This window comes from Pleurodeles waltl, chromosome 4_1, assembly GCF_031143425.1.
Source record: "Pleurodeles waltl isolate 20211129_DDA chromosome 4_1, aPleWal1.hap1.20221129, whole genome shotgun sequence".
Lineage (NCBI taxonomy): Eukaryota > Metazoa > Chordata > Amphibia > Caudata > Salamandridae > Pleurodeles > Pleurodeles waltl.
Window position 1 is genome coordinate 925311234 of NC_090442.1, and position 22852 is coordinate 925334085.

Here is a 22852-nt window from a genome sequence, read left to right on the forward strand (position 1 = left end):
AGGGTCCGGCACTAAAACAGCCAGGTTTTCAATAACTTCCGAAATGGAAGTTCCTGACTGATTTTTCGTAAATTCAGTGGTAGTGAATTCCACAATTTAGCTCCAAGATGGCTCAGCCATCTTCCTCGCCATCTAGTTTTTTGATTCGGGGAATAGATACAAGGGCAGCAGAGGAAGATCTCAGCTGTCTTGTAGGGACATGAAAAGAGGCTAAGGTTTTCAAAAGGGTTGGGCCTTTGCCATGTAGGGCTCTATGAATATGACATAAAGATTTGAATTGTATCCTTTACTCCATCGGGAGCCAATGCAAAGAGGATAACGCTGCCCTGGCTGACTCATGTCTTGGTATTCTGAAGAGGAGATGGGCTGCAGCGTTTTGAGCTACCTGTAGTTTTTTCACCACATATTTTGGTGCTCCAAGAAACATAGCATTCCCATAATCTAAACTCGAAATTATTAGGGCCTGAATAATGAGCCTTTTTGCGATGAACAGGAGACATTTTAGAATTTTCCTGAGCAGTCTAAATAGACCGAAGCAGGAGGAAGATATTATTTTTGCTTGGTAATCCATGGTGAGCCAAGGATCTAGCCATACTCCTAAACTCTTGATGTTTGCATTGGGTGGGGGAAGATCTCCCAATGGCCTGTGAGCAGAAGAGGCTAGGATTGGATTGGCCTGAGCCCCCAGGAACATGACCTCCGTCTTCCCTTCACTGAGCTTCAGCTTGGAATCCAACATCCACTTGGAGATCGCCTGTACGTTGGGAATACATTGGGAATTGGGGGAATTCTGATCAGTGGAGAAGGAGACCACCAGCTGAGTGTCATCGGCGTAGGACACAGGAGAGATACCAAAGGGTTCCACTATTTTTGCCAGTGGACCCATATATATATTAAAAAGTGTGGGGCTCAAAGATGAGCATTGTGGAACTCCCCAATTACTCTTAAAGCAGTCGGAATGGAAGGACTGGTCCAGTACTTTAAATGATCGTGCATCCAGAAATGAGGCAAACCAGCATAGAGCATTTCCTGAAACTCCACTTTCCTTAATTCTTTGCAGTAGAACCCGGTGATCAACCGTATCGAATGCGGCACTCAAATCTAGTAGCACTATTGCTGCTACCATGCCCTGATCCATACGTTTCCTTGCTTCTTCAGTAACTGCAATCAATGCGGATTCTGTACTGTGTAATGGTCTGAAACCCATCTGGGAGGGGTGCAGGAGATTATTTTCCTCCAAAATGCTTGAGAGATGAGTGTTAAAAAGTTTTTCCAGTATCTTCGCCAGAGCGGGAAGCCTGGAGATGGGTCTGTAGTTGTGAGGTGAGGCGGGTCAAGATTGGGCTTTTTAAGCAGTGGCTTTACAATTGCATGTTTCAATTGTGGAGGAACAATGCCAACTAATAGTGACAGGGTTAATAACTCTGATAACACTGGAACTACTGTGGAGGCCACTAGTCCTAAAATTGACGGCGGAGCCGGGTCCCGACGGGAGCCAGACTTAAGTGCGGTCATTATTGATAAGACTGTTTCAGAGGAGTGCGGCGGAATCTGCATAAACCTTACCAGGCCCTTGCAGCCGTGATCCTTTGTACCTAGTGGGTGATTGTTCCTTGCCGGAAAGGCTGCATGAATTTCCGAGATCTTTTCCTGGAAAAATGAAGCTAGGTCGGTACTGTGCATTTGAGAGTCCTTTACAGCTTTAATGTGCGCTTGGGGGGTGGTGAAGTCTTTTAGGATACGAAAAAATTCATCTGACGAGTTAGAGCTCTGTTCAATTTTCTCTGCATAATAGGTGCTTTGGTCTTTTTTAATTTTGGCATGAAATCTTCTAATTGCCTTCCTATATTCCTCCTTAGAAGGAGTATCCTATGATTTCCTCCACTTCCGCTCAAGATGCCTATATTCCCTCTTTATCAAGCTCAGGTGTGTAGAAAACCAAGGGGCACTTTTTTTGTGACCTCTTGGCCTAGATGTGAATGGAAGAATTAGATCTAAGCTTTCGCTAATCCAGTCATTAAATAGAGCTAATGACGTGGATATATTACTATCCAAGGTGGGAACGGATTTTTCTAAAGTGTCTATCCATTCTTTAATCCTGAGCCTATGCCAGCGCCTATAGGGTTTAGTGATACTTTGGGAAGATTTTTGAGTGCCTTGGACCGGAAGAAAGATAGAAATTAAAGAGTGGTCCGACCAAGCCAGAGGGGTGGGGGCAAAACCGTTAATTTGGTTATATTACTAAAAACTAGGTCAATGGTGTGACCTTTGGTGTGGGTGGGGCCCTTGGTTCGTTGGGTAAGATCTAAGGCTTCCAAATCCGATATCAATCTCTTAGCGGAGGCATTTTCCTGATCCTCCGCGTGGATATTGAAATCACCAAGGAGTGTGAAATTCTGCTTATTACATGTTAAGTCTGCCACCCGCTCTGATAGTACTTGAAGAAAACGTTGAGATGTGCCGTGGGGTGATACAGTAAAGCCCCAGAGAAACTGTAATGGGGATTGAGAAGGAAAGAGAAGAACATGCTCTCACAATCGGCAAGGTCAAGGGGATGGGTGGTGACCTGCACTGGCTCCCTAACAATAATAGCAACCACCCCCCTTTCCCAGAACCTCTATCCTGCCTTAATATTGAATATTCTTTGGGAAGGGCCAGGTTAATGTCTAGCACGGACCCCTCATGAAGCCATGTTTCCATTAGGAACAGGGCTGTAGGTTTCGATTCATTAAGTAAAAGATTAATGTCCAGTTTATGCGCAGCTAATGATCGACAGTTTGCCATAAGGAACAGATTACCTGAAGGTTTCTCTGGTGACTGTGGGGGACTGTGGCCCTTTCTCAGTAAAGCTGTAGAATATCTGACCTTTTTTTCCTTATTGCTTTCTATCCTACTTACCGGTCTGAGGGAGCGGAGGAACTCAGCCTCATAAGTAATTCTCCTGATGGCAAGAGGTGCAGGGTCACTAGCACCTGGGACCGGTCGGGCCCGGAAGGACACTGACGGGCTTGCCTCTGGTGTGCCTTCGGCGCGCCATGGGCGTGCCCGCTGCGTGCGTCTGCTGCCCGGCCGCAGCATAACAATTACCGGAGGATCAAGCGGCTAGCCCGCTGACCTCCAAAGATGGCGGCTGAAAGTATGCCTCTAAAGAGGTTGGAAAATGGCCGCTGTCTCGATGTACCGAGACCAGCCGGCCAAATCCTTTCTTGCTATCAGCTGGTCAGGGCCTCCTAGAGCGCCCAGATCAGGCCCCCGTATAACGTGCCCCTCCAATAAAATGGAAACAATTAAAAAAAAGTCCCCCCTATTGCCAACTCTGGCCTCTGAACACGGCCCGGACGTGGCAGAGTAAAACAGCCTACTTCTCAGAGTTATTCTGATATTTGAGACAAAGTCAGCTGGTACCTAGGACACCTACCATCCAAAGACCTTTCCTGTTCCTAGTTTTGTGGCTTGAATTGATGCTACCACTTTTCTCACCCAGAACTATTATCTCTTTATTGGATCCCACCTGCTGTACTCCACTGCAAAGCTATCTCTACCTTCTGTAAGGGAGCACAGTGTGATACAGACATAATATATTTATTCTAAACAAATACTAGAATCATTGATAACTTTTTCTTTTAAAAATTGAAGTGAGTTCTTTTAAAAATGGGAACACATTTGCAGTGATGTTCGTATTATGTCCAAAATTGTGGTCAACTAGATTAAACCTTTAATTCCCACACTTTTTAAGCAAAATCACAAAGGCTTTATTACCAACAGATCCTCATTTGGGCTAGCAAACTGAATGTGTGTCTATCTGCTATCATCACTCCTTGTGCCTAATAGATATTTAACAAAGATTATTGGAAGTACTAAATAGCTCATGAAAATCACAAGTTGACATGCATTTGAAATAGAGAGGAGCATGTGAGAAGGACACAATTGCAAACGAGCATATTTTTTCTATTTCATTCATTGGGTTGTATTTCCAAATTATTAATCCAATAAAATAAGACTTAGGAGAAGGAAGCAGTATTCAGTCAATACATTTACTGATATGTGTAAGATTGTGCACAGTCCTCCACCTATGCTGCAAAGGTTTCAGGAGGAAGATATTTCTTAGTAAAAATATAGATCAGAGAAGCTGCTGAATAGGAAGCTGTGTCAGACTTGATTTTCAAGATGGGTTGTCCCAGTTATTATTTGGAGTTTCAAATAAGATGGAACCAAAAGGAAAATGTATTGTGAATTTGGTAGTCCAACTAACTGATGTGGAACTAGCACCTTCACTCTACAGTATACTTGTAGATAATGAAAAATGTGGCATTTATTAAAATGGTAGTACTGCCTGCTCTACTAAAGATATCTCTTAACCCCTTCTGTGCCTAGGACGTAATGGTTATGTCCTGAGGCACAGTGCTCATGTGCTCAGGATGTAACCATTACATCCTGGGCACAGAGCTCAGAGGGAGTGCTAGTACTCCCTCTGTGGGGTTCCCCCCACCCCCCAAGGCAGGGATGGAAGCCCTTGCCCTTCCACCACCGACCCCCCCACCCCCCTGTGACATCAGCGCGCAATCGTGTGCTGACTATCACAGAGGCCTCCTCCCATCGCGCTGGAAGCTCAGCTTCCAGCGTGATCGGAAGAGAACTGCAAAGCACTTCTCTTCCGATCACGTGGAGGAGGCCGGAGAGGCTTCAAAGGGAAGGAAATGAAGTTCCTTCCCTTTGAAGTCTTTCTGAGCGTTTTAGCAGCCGGATTGCAAGCAATCCGGATGCTAAAACGCCCACTAGACACCAGGGATTTTTATTTTTTTTAGGAAATTGACATGAGGGAGCGACCCCTTGGGCAAGGGTCGCTCCCAGGGGGGGGCATTTTTTGTAAGGTCTTTTCTGCCCATCAGCCTATTATTAGTCCGATCTGACCCCAGGGGGGGGCAGAAACCTCTAGGCACCAGGGATCATTTTTTTTCTTTTTTTTTTTTCTTTCTTTTTTTAGAGGTGGGGAGCGACCCCTTAGGCAAGTGTCGTTCCCCTGGGGGGGGCAAATTTATTTTAGGCCATTTCTGCCCCCTTGGGGGGCAGATCAGCCAATTTTAATTAGGCCAATCTGCCCCCAAGGGGGGCAGAAACCACTAGGCATCGGGGATTTTTTTGTTGTTGTTGTTTTACAGATGGTGAGTGACCCCTTAGGCAAGGGTCGCTCCCCTGGAGGGGAAAATTGTATTTAGGCCATTTCTGCCCCCTTTGGTAGCAGATCGGACGATTTTAGGTCAATCTGCCCCCAAGGGGGGCAGAAACCACTAGGCACTGGGGATCTTTTTCTTTGTTTGTTTTTTTTGTTGTTTTTTTTGTTTTTTTAAAGGTGGGGAGCGACCCCTTAGGCAAGGGTCTCTCCCCTAGGGTGCAAATTATATTTAGGCCATTTCTGCACCCCTTGGGGGCAGATTGGCCTATTTTTATGAGGCCAATCTGCCCTCAAGGGGGACAGAAACCACTAGACACCAGGGAGTTTTTTTTTATGTGAAGTTCACGTAAAGGGGAGCAATCCCTTAGGCAAGGGTCGTTCCCCTGGGGGGCAAATTTATTTTAGGCCATTTCTGCCCCCTTGGGGGGGCAGATCAGCATATTTTAATTAGGCCGATCTGCCCCCAAGGGGGCAGAAACCACTAGGCACCGGGGATTTTTTTTGTTGTTGTTATACAGATGGTGAGTGATCCCTTAGGCAAGGGTCGCTCGCCTGGAGGGGAAAATTGTATTTAGGCCATTTCTGCCCCCATTGGTGGCAGATCGGCCGATTTTAGGTCAATCTGCCCCCAAGGGGAGCAGAAACCACTAGGCACCAGGGATCTTTTTTTTGCGCCTGGGGAGCGACCCCGTAGGCAAGGGTCGCTACCCGGGGGGGTGAGGGGGGCAAATTTACTTTAGGCCATTTCTGCCGCCCCGGGGGCAGATCAGCCTATTGTTATTAGGCTGATCTGCCCCCAGGGGGGCAGAAACCTCTAGGCACCAGGGCTAAAAAAAAATTGTGTTTTTGTTTGTTTATTTTTTTAGAGAAGGGGAGCGACCCAATAGGCAAGGGTCGCTCCCCTGGGGGACAAATTGTATTTAGACCATTTCTGCCCCCCTTGGGGGCAGATCGGACGATTTTTGTTAGGCCATTCTGCCCCTGTGGGGGCAGAAACCACTTAGGCACCAGGGATTGGTGTGTGTTTTCTTTAGGGGGGCAGCCCCTTGGGTAAGGGTCGCTCCCCATGGGGGCACATTACTGTTGGCCATATTTGCCCCCATTGGGGGCAGATGGGCCTATTTTTGAAAGGCGCATCTGCCCCCAAGGGGGGGCAGAAAGCCCACCAGAGGCCAGGGAAGTTTTTTTTTTTTAAAATAAGAGGGTGGGGGTATGGCCATACCCCCACCACAAATAAATGGGGCCAAAGTTGTTCTGCCCCCCAGTGGGCAGATGGGGCAATTACCCCAGATCCACACCCCGGGGGGGGGCAGAAAGTCTACTAGATGCCAGGGAATTAAAAAATATATGTATATATTGGGGTGGTGGCTACCAACCAGTATGGGCCTGGTTACGCCCCCACCTCAACTGAAGGAGGTAACAGTCTTTCAGCTCTCCCCCACACTCTAAAACATCTTATCCCACAGCAAGCAAGAAGACATTTGATTATTTTGGGTTTTAGTTTTACATTTTGGGCCATGAGAACTTGGCTTACTGTCAAAATCGTCCCACTTGGAATGGTGAGGGCTGCACTTTATGGACTTTGGGATGCTGCCATGTAGAAAAATCCACAAGACCTGGACACATCAGAAAAATCAACATCTGGGTGATTCCAGGGTGGTGTGTTTCACATGCACCCCACACCATTTTTGTACCCACAAAATTCCCTGCAAACCTCCAACTTTGCTGGAAATCACATTTTTCCCATGTTTTTGTTATGGAACCTTCCGGAATCTGCAGGAATCCACAAAATTCCTACCACCCAGCATTGTCTCATCTATACCGATAAAATTTCTGCTGCACTTATCAGCCTAAAAATGTTTTTTGCAAACTGCCCTTTTGGACCTCCTTTGTTCCCCCTCAATATCGACATGTTTTTAGCTCTTCCCTTTCACAAGCACTTGGCCCACCTACACAAATGAGGTATCATTTTTACCGGGAGGCTGAGGGGAACATTGGGTGGTATGAAATGTGTCCCAGTGCGGTGATCCCACACAGAAATGTGGGAAAAATGTGATTGTTTTAGCTAAATTTGAGGTTTGCTGAGGATTCTGGGTAAGAAAACATTGGGGGATCCACGCAAGTCACACCTCACTGGACTCCCTCGGATGTCTAGTTTTCAGAAATGTCTGGGTTTGGTAGGTTTCCCTAGAAGGCTGCTGAGCCCAAGACCAAAAACACAGGTGCCCCCCTGCAAAAACAGGTAGTTTTGTACTGTATTTGATAATTTTGATATGTGTCCACGTTGTGTTTTGGGCCATTTCCTTTCGTGGGCGCTAGGCCTACCCACACAAGTGAGGTACCATTTTTATCGGGAGACTTTGGGGAACGCTAGGTGGAATGAAATTTGTGGCTCCTCTCAGATTCCAGAACTTTCTGTCACCGAAATGAGAGGAAAAAGTGTTTTTTTGGTCAAATTTTGAGGTTTGCAAAGGATTCTGTGTAACAGGACCTGGTCAGAGCCCCACAAGTCACCCCATCTTGGATTCCCCTAGGTGTCAAATTTTCAAAAAAGCGCTGGTTTGCTAGGTTTCCCCAGGTGCCGGCTGAGCTAGAGGCCAAAATCCACAGGTAGGCACTTTGTAAAAAACACCTCTGTTTTCTGTGAAAAAATGTGATGTGTCCACGTTGTGTTTTGGGCCATTTCCTTTCGTGGGCGCTAGGCCTACCCACACAAGTGAGGTACCATCTTTATTGGGAGACTTGGGGGAACGCTGGGTGGAAGGAAATTTGTGCCTCCTCTCAGATTCCAGAACTTTCTGTCACCGAAATTAGAGGGAAAAGTGTTTTTTTGGTAAAATTTTGAGGTTTGCAAAGGATTCTGGGTAACAGGACCTGGTCAGAGCCCCACAAGTCACCCCATCTTGGATTCCCCTAGGTGTCTAGTTTTAAAAAATGTGCTGGTTTGCTAGGTTTCCCCAGGTGCCGACTGAGCTAGAGGCCAAAATCCACAGGTAGGCACTTTGCAAAAAATATCTCTGTTTTCTGTGAAAAAATGTGATGTGTCCACGTTGTTTTTTGAGCCATTTCCTTTCGTGGGCGCTAGGCCTACCCACACAAGTGAGGTACCATTCTTATCGGGAGACTTGGGGGAACACAGAATAGCAAAACAAGTGTTATTGCCCCATGTCTTTCACTACTTTTTTTCCTTCCAAATGTAAGGCAGTGTGTAAAAAAGACGTCTATTTGAGAAATACCCTGTAATTCACATGCTAGTATGGGCACCCCGGAATTCAGAGATGTGCAAATAACCACTGCTTCTCAACACCTTATCTTGTGGACATTTTGGAAATACAAAGGTTTTCTTGATACCTATTTTTAATTTTTTATATTTCAGCAAATGAATTGCTGTATACCCGGTATAGAATAAAAACCCATTGCAAGGTGCAGCTCATTTATTGACTATGGGTACCTAGAGTTCTTGATGAACCTACAAGCCCTATATATCCCTGCAACCAGAAGAGTCCAGCTGATGTAACGGTATATTGCTTTAAAAAATCTGACATTGCAGGAAAAAGTTACAGAGTAAAACGTCGAGAAAAATGGCTGTTTTTGTCACCTCAATATCAATATTTTTTTATTTCAGCTGTTATTTTCTGTAGGAAACACTTGTAGGATCTACACAAATGACCCCTTGCTGAATTCAGAATTTTGTCTACTTTTCAGAAATGTTTAGCTTTCTGGGGTCCAGCATTGGTTTCTCACCCATTTTGGTCACTAACTGGAAGGAGGCTGACAGCACAAAAAATAGTAAAAATGGGGTATGTCCCAGTAAAATGTCAAAATTGTATGGAAAAATTGGGTTTTCCAATTCAAATTTTCCTATTCCTGAAAGCTGGGAAGATGGTGATCTTGCCACAGCAAACTCTTTGTTAATGCCATTTTCAGGGGAAAAAACACGAGTTGCCTTCTGCAGCCCTTTTTCCCATTTTTTGGGAAAAAACAAAATCTTCACTGTACTTTGGCTAATTTCTTGGTCTCCTTCAAGGGAACCCACAAAGTCTGGGTACCTCTAGAATCCCTAGGATGTTGGAAAAAAAGGACGCAAATTTGGCGTGGGTAGCTTATGTGAACAAAAAGTTATGAGGGCCTAAGCGCGAACTGCCCCACATAGCCAAAAAAAGGCTCGGCACAGGAGGGGGAAAAGGCCTGGCAGCGAAGGGGTTAAAATATCTGTAATCTTTCCAATGGACTTCTTCTAAAGGTTGGTCCATTTGGTCAACAAGCAGTCCCAAAGAAACAAACCCCCATGTCTTCCTTAAAATATTTTGGTCAACTGAATAGATCATCGAGTGGCACCCCCAGTTCTCTTTAAATATCAGTGGTGTCCAGATTGCTTATATGCTTATGGTTTGAATTTACAAAACATTTCCCCATTAGGCTAGCGAAGATATCTTGACAGCAACTGGACTGTAGCTGCAACCTGCTTATCCTATAACTGCCATGCTTAAATATAATTATTTACCAACTATGATAACAAAACAATAAAGACAAAATCTGTGCCAATTTAGCATGTCCACAGAGTTCTCACAAGTAGTGACATTTTTAGGGAGTTCATTGTACTATTCAGAAAGAAGGGTTTGTGCAAATGAAAATTAGACAAACACCACTACATATCTCCAAAGCACAAATTTGGCATGCTAGATGATTGAGGTAATTCTAATGGATTTCTCAAAGCAGTTTCACAATCTCACATTGAAATACATCCTGTGGTCAGCAACAGCTTAATGAGTTGTCAGTACGCAAACACCTGCTTTTCAAATACTAAGGGGCATATTTATGAGCCCCTTATGCCACCTTGTGTCACATGAGGGTATTTTTGTTTTACGCTAATGTGCCGTTATGTTGGCAAAAATGCTGTGCCATATTTACAAAGTGTGCAATGTATGGATTGCACCACTTTGTAAACCCTTTGCTCCACGTCATGCCTGTGCCAGGCATAATGTATGCAAGGGGGGCATTGCAGCTGTAGGAGCTCAGAAAATGGTGCAGTGAAATTTATGAGATTCCACTGATCCATTTTTAGCAACATTTTTAACGCTGTTAAAATGATGCTCCCATTGTTTTCAATGGATCTCCTTTGCAGGATTAGCATCAACAATTTTGGCACTAATGCTGCAAAGCGACAAACTAGCATCAACATTTTTGATGCCAGTTCCCTAACGTGCACCATGGTGCACCGCATCGTAAATACAGCACACACATGATGGCATTAGGGCGGGTGCAAGAAAAGTGGTGCATCATGACATGATGCGCCACTTTTGATAACTATGGCTATATATAGCCAGGACTGCATATTTCCAAATGAAGTTCACTCAGGAAATGTTGAATTTGATGGCTTAGAGGACAAATGCATCTACTGCATTGATCTGGGTTAAACCATACTGAATCAAATGCTATCCGCGCAGCCTTTCATCCCTTCAACTTTTATAAATTGAGTATCACTGGGGTGGGTTGCAAAAAAAAACCTGTTGTCTGTTAAAAACTTGAACATACTCCTTGGAGTGAACTTGTGCTCTGAAAATGTATCTGTTTTGTTAAAACGAGGTCAGCTGTCCAAACAGTCTCACTGGCTAGGTGTTATGTATTGGCCAATTAGGACTCTCTACCAGCCACTAAGATTAACTAACCGATAGGACCCATCCAGCCATGCTAATTGCATAGGTGATGCATCAGTGCTATTAACAAGTACAACTTTGATACCTCACTAATCACAAGCTTTGCAATTAGCAGGGCAATAAATGGATCCTCCCTACATGTAACAAGTAAAGCAGAAAAAGTATTCTCTAATCTTGTCTGATTTTTAAGTTACCTACTAATATTTATAGTACCTTCCTCAAAAATGAAGTGAACCATGAATGTTCATTTGTGCTGCTTTACTAAGAGTGGAAGCATTGTTACACCTAACTCTTGTAGGATATGTGTGAAACAGGCAGAGCTTATGGCACAATCACTTATGACATAAGTAAGTGGCACCATTAACATTTAGTGGAGAAATTTATGTTGCATGACTACAGAGCTTGGGTTAACTAACAGACAAAACCGGCATCAGTACTGAGCTCAAGAACTGCTGACGCCCAGTCCTGAGATAGCTAGAGCTGTCCTATTAGTAACCAAACTAATACTGCTTAACTTTCTTTACATCGCATCACATTAAGAAGTGGTTACTATCCTTTAAGCATAAAGCTCCTGACAAGTTGGAGCACAACTAGCCCAGTCCCCATAGTTGCTCAGTTGCTCATAGTTGCTCAGGGTTCCAAATGTTCTTTGAAGAATTAAGAAGTGTTGTCACATCATCTTAGTCCCTTCCATAATGGCTCCCAGTAACCTGAGGAAATCGTTTCTTGTCTACAAGATTTATTATACTTGCAGTTGCACAAAGCTTCAGGATCCCTCTCAATTCTCCTGATTTACAATTCGTCACAAAGGGCACTGCATCGCAAAGGCAACCACATTCCCTATCCTCCAAACTGAAGTTCTGCCTGTTTCATTAAGTGTCTGGCATAACTGAAGTATGTCAACAGCAGAGACTACTCCAACTCCCATGTTGTTTTTATTTTTAAAAACATCCCACTTTGGGATTTTGTTTTTGAAAAAAGAAAAATAGTAAAGGTTTGCTATATAGCTCTGTGGTGTTGATGGAGGTATCTGTCAAACTTTGAGTGCATTGACAGGAAACTCCAAGAGGTGGTTCCTGCCAGTGCAAGAGATGTCTGCTGCATCAGTGGGCATCTCTAAATTTGGAGGGCGAAGAACCCTCAGCATGGCAGCAGTAAAGTACTCTGCCATGCTGTTTGTATGGTGCATTTAAACAGTAAAGAAGGCCCCATTTCAGCCTCATGACTTTAAAAGAACTAAAATATTAGAAGTAAACAAAACAGCAGTCATAAGATGGGTGGGTGGGATTGAAAGCTGACTGGTAAAGAGTCTCAACCTTACCAGCTGGCCCTTATGCTGGCCCTTATGCTTCCTTTGCTCATGCCCCAGCTCCTAAGGTGTAGCAGGAAAAGTGAGGCCACCCATGATTCTCTACGGAAACCCTTTCAGGGCAAAATTGATCCAACCTTTCAGTTAGACCTGGTATCCTTAGTGTGGTTTTCACTAATGTTTTGCCTTCAAACCTCCTATTTTTACTGACTTTGTTTTTTGCTGGCCTTAGGATTGTGCACACTGCTAACCTGTGCTGAAGTGCTAGTGCTCTTCCCCTAAAAAATGGTAATATTGGCTTATCCCAACTGGCCTATTTTATTTACTTATAAATCCATAGTATAGTGCACTACATGTGCCAAGGGCCCGTAAATTAAATGCTACAGTAGGCCCACAGCATTGATTGTGTCACCCACTTAAGTACCCCTTTAAACCTGCCAATGCAGAGCTTGTGTGCACAGTTTTAAACTGCCATGTCGACCTGGCAAAATAAACTTTTTTCAGGCCCAACCCTTCATTTGTAATGCATATAAGGTACCCTAGACAGTCCTAAGGGCAGGATGCAGTGTGTTTAAAATGTTGGACATGTACTTTTAATTTTTATCTGTCCTGGTAGTGAAAAACTACTGCAAGGCATATCTCTTCCATAGGATGGCATTGGGATTACCTTATTACATTTTATAAAAAGTAATTTCCAAATGGGTAGAGATGGGACCCCCAAGTTTGGTGTCTCTGGAAATACAATTTAAACTCACAAATCATGGTGAACTCAGATTTTAAATTGCAAGGCCTATCCATCCCATAGGTTAACATTGGGATTACCTTCTTACATGTTATAAATGTAATTTACAAACTCGAAGAGATAGACTTTCTGAGTTTGATGTCCCTGTAAGCACAACTTATGAGGAAAGTTGGATTTTAAATTGTAATTCTGAAAATGCCTCTTTTAGAAAGTTGCCATTTTTTAACTTTAGCCATTTGAGGCCTACCACCTATCTTTGTCACATGTTCATGGTGGGGTGACAGCTGGGCTTTGTGTATTCCTCTTAGACAGCCCCACACAATGGAAGCATAGGTGTGACCTGATGGGTATTCATTGGCCATCCTGGGCAGGATGGGAGTGAGGAGCTGGACACAACCTCTTTTACACCTGTAGAGGATGTGTCCTGTCGACACACAAAGGGCTGTGTAATCCCCTGTAGTGAGTCTGGAGCCAGGGCGGGAAGGCCAGGGACTCTGTAAACTTCAAAGGCATGTCTTTGAAGTTTCCCCACTTCAAAGTCCCAACTGGGTATAAGTACTGGACCTCTGACACCACCTTCTCAATACACCTCAGGACCTGTGGATACCCTGCCAGGAAGGACTGCTGGGCTGCTGAAGGCCTGCCACTCTGCTGGACTGCTGTTTGCTGGACTCCTGCTTTGCTGTTCTGACCTGTGCCTGCTGCCCTCTTGCTTGGGAGTGAGAAATACTCGACCTGAATCTCTCCAACCTAGAACCTAGAGTGTCTCCAAGGTCTAGTCGGCTGGCCTCCTTATTTGAAGTCTCAGGGACCAAAAACAAAGACAAAAGGCAATGAATGTAAAAGTAGAACCATATTATTGCAACAATAAAGTATAGCGACCTTAGCAATATATGAAGAATGAATACACATCTAGAACTATATCCATACAAGTAGCAAAAGTCCGGCCCAGTCATTCAAAGTCCAAATGTCCGTGGGACAATGTGCAGCAACACATGGGCAAAGCCCACACACGAGTTCGAGTCCATTGGAGAGAACACTGCTGGGGCATCACTAAAATAAAAAGACAGGCACCTCAGGGGGAAGGGAAGGGGGGGCACCTCAGCCACATGTCTCACAAGTCTCTACAGTGGGTGGATTGCCCACTGTGCCATCCTGGGGAGTGCAAAGCCACAGTCTCACAAGTCTCTACAGTGGGTGGATTGCCCACTGTTACATCCTGGGGAGTGCAAAGCCACAGTCCATCAGGTGGATTACAGAGACCACTGGTCATGGAGGAGGCATGGTGGGCAGAGTGCGTCGTGAAGGCCTGCCCGACACAGAACCGGAACTGCCAATGGGCCAGCGGTGCTTGACAGGAAGGGCCCAGCGGAGCGGTGCTTGACAGGAAGGGCCCAGCGGAGCGGTGCTTGAGACGGCGGTGCCCAGCGGAGCGGTGCTTGAGATGAAGGGCCCAGCGGAGCGGTGCTTAAGACGGCGGTGCCCAGCGGAGCGGCACTTGACAGGAAGGGCCCAGCGGAGCGGCGCTTGACAGGAAGGGCCCAGCAGAGCGGTGCTTGACAGGAAGGGCCCAGCGGAGCGGTGCTTGAGACAGCGGTGCCCAGCGGAGCGGTGCTTGAGATGAAGGGCCCAGCGGAGCGGTGCTTGAGACGGCGGTGCCCAGCGGAGCGGCACTTGAGATGAAGGGCCCAGCGGAGCGGTGCTTGAGACGGCGGTGCCCAGCCGAGCGGTGCTTGAGATGAAGGGCCCAGCGGAGCGGCGCTTGAGATGAAGGGCCCAGCGGAGCGGTGCTTGAGACGGCGGTGCCCAGCGGAGCGGTGCTTGAGATGAAGGGCCCAGCGGATCGGCGCTTGACGGGAAGGGCCCAGCGGAGCGGTGCTTGAGATGAAGGGCCCAGCGGAGCGGCGCTTGAGATGAAGGGCCCAGCGGAGCGGCGCTTGACAGGAAGGGCCAAGAGGAGCTGTGCTTGACAGGAAGGGCCCAGCGGAGCGGTGCCTGACAGGAAGGGCCCTGTTCAGCGGAGCTTTTCACGGCGGGGCCCTGTTCAGCGGTTCTGGTCACGGTGGGGCCCTGTTCAGCGGTTGTGGTCACAGCGGGGCCCTGTTCAGCGGTGCTTCTCACGGCAGGGCCCTGTTCAGCGGTACTGGTCACGGCGGGGCCCTGTTCAGCGGTGCTTCTCACGGCAGGGCCCTGTTCAGCGGTGCTCCTCACGGCGGGGCCCTGTTCAGCGGTGCTCCTCACGGCGGGGCCCTGTTCAGCGGTTCTGGTCATGGCGGGGCCCTGTTCAGCGTTGCTTCTCACGGCGGGGCCCTGTTCAGCAGTGCTCCTCACGGCGGGGCCCTGTTCAGCGGTTCTGGTCACGGCGGGGCCCTGTTCAGCGGTTCTGGTCACGGTGGGGCCCTGTTCAGCGGTGCTTCTCATGGCGGGGCCCTGTTCAGCGGTGCTCCTGACGGCGGGGCCCTGTTCAGCAGTGCTCCTCACGGCGGGCCCTGTTCAGCGGTGCTCCTCACGGCAGGGCCCTGTTCAGCGGTGCCTGTCTTGTGTTTCCAGTGAACCACACCTGGCCAATACTTGCGGCTCAGTCTGCATCGGACCTTTCCGTTGCGGGGCCCTCCTGTGATGGAGTCCTGGGGCCCTGGCTCTCCTCCGATACCCCCGGAATGGGGCTGGTGGGGCCCTCATGGCCAGGTCGGCTGCTCCCTGCCTTTTGCTCCTTGCTGCCCTTGCCCTCCTTGGCAGACTGTCCGTGGCCCTTGGCTCCCTTACTCGATGTGGCAGGTGACGGTGCAAGGCTACCCTCCTTGGGGGCAGGCGTATCAGGCCTGTCGTGCCTGCCCTTCAGTTTTTTGCTTCTCTTCCCAGGGGGGGGCTGGCTGTGCCTTTGCTGCTGGACGATGTCCCAGCCCAAGGAAAGGGCGGACTCCAAAAACCAGGCACGACGTTCTTGGGAGTTGCTGGGCTGGTGGTGGCTGAGGTGTTTGTGGAACTCTTACGGGATGGAGGGGGTGGGTCAGGTGAGGAAAAGAGGTCCACTTTAGAGAGGAAGATTTTCTTTGGAGCCATAGGAAGGGTGGCTGGAGTGGGTATGGGAGTGGGGGAAGAGGATGTGGTTGTAGGAGAGTCAAGTGTGCTGTCTTTGGGTGCAGGTGCTTGGGCAGGAGGCTGACGTGAGGTGGATGGCTGTTGTTTGGGTGCCTGCCTGCGTTTGTGTGGTTGGGAAGCGGGGGTGACAGACACACTGGGAGAGGACACAGGGGACGTGTACATGGCAGTGGGGGTGGTGACTGCACGTGTGCGGACTGGTGTGGAGGGTGTGCTGGTGATGGGTGTACTGGCTGATGGTGGTGTGCATGCAGGTGTGAGTGTAGACGTCACAGGGAGGGAGGAGGGAGACGAGGAGGTGGGGGACACAGAGGAGGTAGTGACTGTTGGCATGTCTGCATCTGGATGTTGCTTGGGTGAATGCTTGTGTGTCCTGTGGTGCTTATGTCTGGATGACCTGCCCTTGGGTGTTGAGGTGTGTGCAGGCTGGTCTGTAGGTATGGATGGGATAGGCAGAGGAACAGGGGAGTGGGACTGGGTGGAGGGAGTCAGAAGAGGGAGGCTGGAGACAGGGACAATCGCTGCCGTCAGTGCTGAGGCCAGAGCGTTGAACGATCGTTGATGGGCAGCCTGACCCGAATGAAGGCCCTCCAGGTATGCATTGCTTTGATGCACCTCCCTCTCCACACCCTGGATGGCATTCAAAAGGGTAGACTGCCCAACAATGATGGTCCTCAGGAGGTCAATGACCTCCTCACTGAGGGCAGCAGGGGTGACTGGGGCAGGGCCTGAGGTGCCTGGGGCGAAGGAGATGGCCGGCTTCCTGGCCTTGCGGGCACGGGCCGAAGGCCGAGGGGCTGCTGGGAGGGCGGAGCTGGTGCGCTGGGTGGCGGCTGTACCTGTAGGATCGGTGGGCATGGATGTTGCCGCCACCGCAAGGGAGCTCCCTTCCGAGGACGTGTCGGTGTCACTGACGTCTCCACGGGTCCCCGTGGTGGAGCCCCCCTCGCCCTCCGTCTCACTGGTCATGTCGGAGTCCGTTGCATGGCCCTCCGGGACCATGTGAGATGCAGCTCCCTCTTGCGCCGATGCCACTTCTCCTCCGCCTGATGATGCTAATGCACACATTCACAGAAAAACAAAGAAAATGGGGGAGGGAAACATAAAGACAAGTTGAGTGCATGCATTGGGGACACCGTTGGCGGAGAGGACAGACACAGAAGCCCCCTGAACTACGCTGCGCACTTGGGGTACACTACTCATTCACTGGGACATGCCCTATAAGCCTATGGGCGACAACTGCCCACACAGTATACACTGGTCCATGAATCGCGTTACTAGGCACCCTACAGAGGAGGGGGGCGGGGGCACAGGACCATACCTCACGGACGGGCCTATCCTACAGAAATCGCCTTGGCCTAGGGATACCCACAGCCCTCCTCCCCCACCCAGGCACCTCCACTGCGCGCAAAATAGCTGAATGTGCTGGTACTCACCCCCTTGTGTCTGCTGTGATGTCCTCAATCGCCCATCTAAATCGGGGTAGGCCACCGCCAGGATCCGGGACATCAGGGGGGTCAAGGTGCGACTGGCACCCCTCCTAGGTTGGGAGGCCATCCCCAGCAGAGCCTCCGCGGTCTTCCTGCTCCCGCGGCGGATGTCCTCCAACCTCTTGCGGCAGTGGGTGCCCCTTCTGGTGTGGACCCCCAGGGCCCGGACGTCCTTGGCGATGGCACGCCAAATGTCAATCTTCTGATGGGCGCTGACCTATGTGACATGTACAGGGGGGGAAGAGAAACATCATCACTTTTCTGCATGCTCGATGTGAGTGGCCCCCCCTCCCCAACCTTGCCATGTGGCACATGCTCTCATCTGTCGTGCCATGCATTCGTCATTCGCTGCCCTCCCCTCCATCGCACATCCTCCCCACTCAGCCCAGGCATTGGGCACTATGCATTGCCCCCCGTGTACTCACCTGTTGGTCTGGAGGCCCGTAGAGTAGCGCATACTGGGTGAGGACCCCGTCCACGAGCTTCTCCAACTCCTCGGAACTGAAGGCGGGGGCCCTTTCCCCAGTCGCAGCAGCCATTGTCACTTCCAGACCGAGGTCACAGCAGCACTTGCAGTATAGGTCCTCTCCTGTGGATGCTCAGGTCTCGTGTGATCAAGCAGAGAGAAAATGGCGGTTACGGCCGCGGCAGTGCGTGCCGCGGCGGTGCGTACTGCGGCGGTGCGTACCGCGACCGCCGGCGCTCACCGCCATTGGCTCCTGAAACCCATAGGGTTCAATGTTGTCCAATGCGGCTTTGCGCCACGGACTGCGACCGCCACGGTGTGCCACGCTTGCGCAATGACCTCACTTCACATTGTCACACTTCACAGGTCAGGCAGCCGCCATTTCAAGGGCCCACATGGCTTCATTCCTACTGCGTCACACCTGGCTATGCCTTGCACCGACAATCATACTAGCCATTCAATCCCGAGAGATTCGTGTACTGTGCATGCTGTGGGCACTTACCTGTGGGTTGCTTGACTCTGTGCTCCATGTTGTCCTTCCTAGGCATCGTCCGCTGGGACTTGCGAGGAGACGGAGGAATCTTCCCGTGTACAGACCGCTGGTGGACCTGTCGACAATGGAAGAAAGACACATCATACTCACCTACAGACTCAACCGTGCCACTATACAGGAACTGTGTGCCCAGCTGGAGCCAGTGTTAGGGTTTGTGCACAGCAAAGAGCATGTCCCCTCTCACTGCACTAGTGGGTTCTGTAATAGCTCCCTTTTAAACTTACTATTCAAACCCTTTCTTGTTATCTCACCTTCCCCCCCCCCTTAGGCTTCTGTGTATGTTGTTTAATGTGCTGTTTTGTTTACACATTGGGCCTTGCTTTTACCAAGGCTTCTTTAAAACACTCCTCCCTAGGCCATGTGTTAATTCAACTCATTTGCATAATAACTGAAACTCTGCACACCTTTCAAGAACATGTGCAGCATGTGAGGACCATACCTAGCCCTTCAAACCACACCCAGCTCTGCTCACCTTTCAAGAACATGTGCAGCATGTGAGGACCACACCCAGCCCTTCAAACCACACCCAGCTCTTCGAACCACACCCAGCCCTGTCTATAAAAGGCAGCCCCCGAGCCTCACCCAGTGCTTGTGCTCGTCTACCTCCCGCTTACCTGAGAACAGATCCCTCGGCGCTGGCACTCCTGCTCTCTACAGACTTTCATTGGCTTCAATGGGCGCAGCTGCTGGCTCTTCCTTCTTCTGGTTTCCGGTTCCTCCTTGCCTCAGCCTCTCTCCTACAAACAACCTGCAAAAGAGAAAGAAGACAAGGTTAGACTGATCAGTATCTCTTGCCAGCAACAAGTAAGTGCAAAACTTTTTATTACCTGAAGGAACTTTGACAACAATTTCTGGATTCGTGTGTGGACGGTTTGAAGCAATATACCTTCCACGAACATTGTGATTCAGGCTCTTTGTTGCAAGAATACCTTGCGGAGCTTTGTGAAACAAACATTGTTTTTTTTTTATGGAACTTTTAAGAATCGAACAGTGGAAACCATTAACAGCAAGGCAAACAGTAAATCAAGGACTTGCACAAATTACATGCTGTATTTTGATATAAAAGTACAGTATTTGTTTTCCAAAAGATTCTGGAGATATGGGAAAAGTGAGTCTGCTATTGGGAATTTAGGCTTTAGTTATATTAAGATGAATGTTTGATATTGGTAATTCTGATAACGGTATTTGTTTAATGTTTTAGAAGCTTTACAGTAATAGAAAGCACATCCCAGAGCAGTAACACATTCCAAACCTGGAAACTCGAGACCAGGATCCAAGAGGTACTTTTAGAAGAGAATTTCTAATAAATAAATGGATTGTCAGGAACCCATTTAGGAATAGCTTGCACTTATCTGTTCTTTGTTTATGTTTCATTAGGCACCAGTTTCTACAGAAGTCAGAAAGGGCCGCAGATTTGTGCAGCACTTCAACAGTGGAAACGCAAGAACGGTGTTGTCTCTCTTTTTTATTTTATCCACTTCCCCCCTACCCTTGAGCTTCTGTTCTTAGTGCACTGTGTTAAAAAACTAGTGTGCTGGAACAAGCAGTTTCAGGGTGGGGTCGGATTGTCTTCAACCTCCATCAGAACTGAACAAGAACTCAGGTGAGCTGGGCTTTGACAGAAGCACAAGCCTTAACAAAATTCAGTTCTGGTGGACGATGAATACCGGGGAAGAAATAGAGGGCATTGACGTCACGGATATGGCGCAGGCCCTAAATGAGGACTTGGCTCATAATGAATCAGTGTCTGGCATCTTACAACATATGCAAGAGGAAATAGAGAGATTAAAGATGGAGAATACCTCTTTAAAACAGGATTTAAGCAGGTATAAATTTAGGGGATCTCAGTGGAACACAGCTTTTACGCCTTTGTTTAAAACCACCTCAGAGACAGGGGCGCCATCAAAACATACAACTTTGCCTCCCCCAGTTGAGGTTACTGTTAATGTTCCTAATGCTGTGCCCTTAGCAGCACCTGAACGTTTTCATGGAGATAGTAACAAATTCCATGTTTTTATCCATCAATGTCAATTACACTTCGTTTGTAAGCCACAACAGTTCCCTACTGATGCTACGAAAGTGGCATTCGTCTTGTCTTATTTGGGTGGTACAGCAGCCAATTGGTCAATTCCTTTCGTGGATAGAGATGATTCCATCCTCCATAATTGGAATCAATTTAAACGTACCATGACCAGCCTTTTTGCAAAACACACTTTCATGCAGGCAAGTGATAATGAGCTTTTAAATCTTAAACAAGGTAACAAGGATTTATTGACCTATCTCACTAGTTTTAATCGTTTACTCACCGAGACACAGTGGCCAGAAGGAAAGCGTGTCTCCCTTTTTTATAAAGGTTTGAGAGACGAGTTAAAAGACGCGCTGGCTCATATCGTTGATTTGCCAGAAGACTATTCGGACTTTGTAGATTTAGTTGTGAAATTAGAACATAGACTAGGAGAAAGAAAGGGAGGTAAATACAAACTGGAATCACGGTTAACTTTTATTAAACACGAGAAGAAAGACACAGATAATAAACTCCCTGAACCTGAGCCTATGCAAATAGGGACACTCAGAGGTCCACTCACATCAGAGGAAAAAGAAAGAAGGAGAAAACTTCAATTATGTTTATATTGTGGCAGGGCAGGTCACTTTGCCAGAGAATGTCCAGTAAAGCCTAAAACTCCACAAAAGGGTGCTGTTTCCTCCACCTCCTCAACTGAATCGGGAAACGATTAAGCTCGACAAGGGGAGAGGTTACTTGTTCGAGAAAACATTTTAATCAAACCTCTAATGCTGCAGCCTTCATGGTACCGCACATACCTAGACATTTCATAATTCAGGTCGTTTTAATTGTTACTACCCAAGTGAGGCATTCTCTCCCTGTCCTACTGGACTCAGGCGCGACAGGAAATTTTGTGGATAATAAGTTAGCTGAAAACTTAGGACTTCCTATGTGCCTAAAGCCTTGTCCAGAAGCAGTATGTGCAGTGGATGGGTCAGAATTGACCTCTGGATTAATCACAAAACAAACAAGTCCACTTGTTATGGTCTGTCAGAACGGGCACACAGAGGTGATTAGCTTTGATCTGATAGATACTCCTAATTTTGGTTTGATTCTCGGGGTACCCTGGTTAACAACTCATAACCCAAAAATTGACTGGGTGAATAGAACTGTTACTTTGGATTCCTCTTTCTGTAGAACCAATTGCTATCAAGAAGCAGGTACAGAACAGAGCACAGTATTACACTGTGCTAGTGTTACACAAGATGAACCAAGTCTCCCTCCTGAATATTCTGACTTTAAAGACGTCTTTGATCCAGTAAAGGCTAGTGTGCTGCCCCCACATCGGTCTTATGACTGCTGTATAGATCTTATCCCAGGGGCCCCTTTACCTAATAACAGAGTATATGCTTTGACTGACGAAGAAACCAAATACTTAAGAACCTACCTAGATGACCTACTACAGTCTGGGTTCATCCGTCATTCCACATCTCCGGTATCATCTCCACTCTTTTTTATCCCGAAGCCGGATAAATCCCTGCGCGCGTGTATCGATTATAGAGGACTAAATAAGGCTACAATAAAGAATAAATATGCTCTTCCTCTAATACCTGTGTTGTTGGATCAATTAAGACATTCTACTGTATACACTAAACTAGATCTGCGGGGAGCTTACCACCTGGTCCGAGTAAAAGAGGGGGATGAGTGGAAGACAGCTTTCAAGACAAAGTTTGGTTTATTTGAGTACACAGTAATGCCCTTTGGGTTATGTAATGCCCCTGCGGCCTTTCAGTTCTTTATAAATGAGGTCCTACACGAATTCCTGGACGTTTGTGTCATAGTATACATAGACGACATCCTCATTTACTCTAAGAACTCAGAAGAACATACCCAACATGTTCGTGCAGTATTATCAAAGTTAAAAGAAAATCATCTTTTTGCTAAGTTAGAAAAGTGTACTTTTAATGTCAGCAAGGTGGACTTTTTAGGATACTGCCTGTCACCTCAAGGAATAACTATGGATGTAAAGAAAATCAGTGCTATTGCTGATTGGCCAGAACCATCCTCTGTAAAAGATATTCAGAAATTTCTGGGTTTCGCCAATTTTTATAGGAGGTTTATTGCACATTTTGCAGACATTGCGGCCCCAATAACTACCTTGTTGCGGAAAGGGCAACGATTTCTTTGGACTGATGAGGCGGCACACGCCTTTCAACTCCTAAAACAAAAGTTCACTTCAGCCCCAATTCTGAAACATCCTGATCCTGACTTGCCCTTTTTTGTTGAAGCGGATGCTTCACAAGTAGCTTTAGGAGGAGTTCTCTCTCAACGAGATATAGTAGATGGCCAGTTACATCC